This window comes from Habropoda laboriosa, unplaced genomic scaffold, assembly GCF_001263275.1.
Source record: "Habropoda laboriosa isolate 0110345459 unplaced genomic scaffold, ASM126327v1 scaffold124, whole genome shotgun sequence".
Classification (NCBI taxonomy): domain Eukaryota; kingdom Metazoa; phylum Arthropoda; class Insecta; order Hymenoptera; family Apidae; genus Habropoda; species Habropoda laboriosa.
In genome coordinates, this window is record NW_017100265.1 from 1,454,147 (window position 1) to 1,458,168 (window position 4,022).

A 4,022-nucleotide genomic window follows, 5' to 3' on the forward strand; every position below is an offset into this window, starting at 1 on the left:
TACGACGAATTCCTTTGGTTTCGCAATTCGTGTGCGTATATTACCTGTTAAAGATTCGCTGAACGTTCGTAGGAGATAAAATGCAAAATTTTTAATTGATATGGAAAATTTTTTGGTACACGAATGCGTATATTTTTTTCTACTGTAACAATGACCTTATACTCTAAAATTTTGAATGAAACTTCCATTCGTTCTTTGACATTTCTTCCATAAAAAAAAAAAATGTTTCTCTCACCTTGTTCTCCCTTCGAAACCATTTAAATTACACAGAGGAGACAATTACAGGTAGGTAGCCAGTTTCACATAGCCTACCCTTTATACAAAAACACATTTCCACGTTGGCAACGTTACATAATAAAATGCGAGAACGAAAATTCCACTTTCGAGGCTGTAACAACGTAACAACACGACGGCCGATTAGATTTACAAACAATGGCCGCGCGGTAGTTGAAAAACGAAGCGATAGGTACCGCTAGGTGTAATCATAAATACCATCTAATTGCGTGTAAGAGGCGTCCATAAAGGAAGCGCGGTTTCACTGTCGCGCCTTCTTCGTCTAATGACGATTAAAGGTTTTCAAGTTCGGGTACGTGTTTGCCCGTGAAAGGCGAACATCGAATGGCCGCGGTAATTTTCATAAACTGGTTGCTCCTTGTTCGCTTTCTCTTCAACTCCGCGTACTATATATGTACGTATACACTACCTCTACGTACATACATACGCATAATGTACGCCGTATAAAATGATGCTTGGTGGTTTACGACCGGCTGGCCTTGACTTTTACGAGAACCTTGGAACCTAGAGGTGCGACCGGGGATTTTAAGGAAAATCGACACACTTCGGCTATCTTCCCGCTAAACGATCCTCTGGAAAGAGGAACTAAGGTGTTGGAAATTCGCATAATTTGTAGGAATTAACCCTTTGGACCCCCTTTGTCGAGTCGACATCAGTTTTATTCACAGGTATGAACGAAGTAATTTCTAAATTGCCAGTTTAAATGTGTATTGTATTTTGCAATATTTTTTTACCTGGATGAGCAATAATATGACCCAATATGGTAAAAAGAATTGTTTAAATTTGTTCAACGAAATGTCTTTTGAAGTGCATTTCAACTAAAATTCTTAAAATAATAGCGAGTTATTGAAAAGAAAATTTAAAAAACAATTTGGGGATCAAAGGGTTAACGCGTGGCCTGTGATTGCTGTTGTTCGAGGAGAAACGTTATGGAAATGTAGATATTCAATGAGGACCACCGAGAGAAATCTAAATGTCAGATGATACTCTTTTTTTTTTATATCTTTATCATACTTAACCTTTTAACGGGAATGGCAGAGGAGTGAAAAATGGGACTGCGTTTAAAATGAATTTCATTCGACTTTAGAGATACGAAGAAAAAGTTGCTTCGCGATGATAAATGTGTTAAGTCTGGTTGGTTAGAGTAGAGTTCATATATTTTCAACAAGTATTCGTATTTCTTCAGTAGGAGATCGTTCGATGAATTAGTTATCACACAGATAAGAATGAAAAATATTTTTGTAATATAGTTTCTTTTAAATATTGAAGGTTTTTGTCTAATGTGTACACTGTTAGTCGTGTTTGCTCACGATGTTCGTTGTTTCAGCAAGTAATTTCGTTTAACCAGTTTCCAAGGAAGAAACCGAGGATTTGTAACTCGTATGTGAAAAATGTCTGGTTCTTTTGAAAAATTTCTGACATCTGTAAATACAGATGAGTGTCTTAAGTACATTCGACAGAACCCTTCAATGTAAGTAAAATACTTTTTATTCTCATCCGTGTAACATTCAATCTTAACGAATCTATTAATCAGTCCTACATTTCACTTCGCTAATTTCTCATAGTGAAAACATATTTTTAAACAATGCAAAAATTTAATATACACGTTTAATCTTGACGAAAATTTTGGAACAAGGACACTGGAAAAACAGTTTTGTAGCCAACCTACAATTTATTTTGTATAATCTTATCTATATAGCATTCAATCCTAATCAGTCTGAATCAGTTCACTTATCCTAACACTAATTTCTTGCAGTCAAAACATATTTTTGAACAATGCAAAAATTTAATGCACACGTTTAATCTTGACTAAAATTTTTAAAAAAAGGGACACTGAAGAAACAGTTTTGTAGTCAACCTATAATTAATTTTGTATTATCTTATCTGCATGGTACTCGATCCTAATCAGTCTGAATCAGTTTCACTATCCTAACACCAGTTTCTTCTAATCAGAATAGAAAATACAACGCATTTTTTTCAAATAGAAAAAAGAGAACAATAAACTGAAATTCTTATTACAATTCATTAAAAAAAAAAAAAAAACTCTGTCCACGAAATCACTATACTGTACACATACCCAGAAGGCAAGAGGCAGAGATAATGCCAGGCATAATAAACCAGGCCACAAGAGCCTTGAAGATCTCGCTCTCCCGTCCGTCATCTCGATGGTAGCATGTGAATAAAAGTAGGAACTTTCGCGAATTCGTTTGCGAGGGTGCCATTCCCATTGCTGTTCTCCAACCGCTGACAAAGAAGAAGGAACGCAATTCTCACATACCAGCCGGCTCTCGTTCCGTGGCGAAGGTCTCGAGCAATTTCGTGGCACTGACACTGTATACCCGTGTTCTCCACTTCCGGTTTAGCCAACGGTACCTCTTAGGGTTATCGAACGTGCGTCTGCAAGGACTACCGTCTGACGTCTCTGTAAACACACACGTTACAGTGTTTTCTGTGTGTCTCTGGAAATCGAGGAGATTCTCTTCTTTCCTCTTCCTCTTTTCAGCCTCCGGCGTGTTTGATTGTGCAAACATCTTAGCACCGAGTTATGCAACCGAGAGGAACCATCGGACGCGTTGAAAGTGTTACGTTGACATCATCGAACCTGACGAACGTTTCGGGACTTTTCACGCCGATGAATAATCGATTCTGGCTTCTCGTGATTTCGAAATGGGCTTCTAGCCTGATTTCACGGGAGTTACAAGTGTTTTCGGTATATAATGACGTGATACGATTGTATAGTTGTGCAAATTACTAGGAATTAAAGGTGTTTCCTAGAACGCCGTGATTTTTTGGAAGCAAACAAAATTTGCACATTCGGATGGATAATTAATCGATAGAATTTACGTATTTTTGGTACGTTGAAAGTGAAACATTTGAAAGGTAGTTTGCAATCTGTGTAAAGATCGTTATTTATTTAATATCGCTGTTTCGCTAACAAGAAGCTTCGAAGAATTTCTCCGAGGGAAGAGTTAAATTGGCAGCTTTCCGTCCGTAAATCATACACACTTGGAAAAAATGAAAATGGTCAGCAAAGAATTATAATTGATGTTATAAATAGCCAAGATAGCTCGTGGCAACAATGAGACCCAGACGAAACACTCGATACGTCACTAAGAGAAGAGGCTTTGATGCACTTTCTACTCTCCAGCTGAGACCCATCGATCGTCATGATCTCCCCTATTACTTAAGCGTTTAACATTGTAATACTTTTCTGTTAAACATCAACTTAAAAGCTTAGTTTTACGTTGCAACAGGTATCTCATGCTTGGCGTAGAAAGCGGAATATAATCGTGGTTTGTTTTAGTTATTCCTCGGAGCAATAAAATATAAGATTTGTGTATTAATTAGAATCTAGAACCATTTTGTTTTTTTTTTTTTTAATTAATCACAATAAGTGGAATATTTTAATTGAAAAACTTGTTAGTTAAACCGAGTTTTTTAATTGACAAATAAATACGTAAATATGTTTGTAGTTCTTCTTGTACGTAAAATATGGTGGCAACATAATTCATTCTTCGTTATAATTCATATACCTTTCGATATTCATGTACCCATCCATAGTACAGTGATCGATGCTTCGACGTGACGAGAAAACTCATGATCTTTCACGTTTTAAAATAATTCAGAGGATGCTTTGCTCGCAACTTGCCCTGGTAATGTTTCGCAACAGTATAGACAATTCAATTATCAATGTATTAGGTATGAATTTGAAAAATTTTCTTAAATTT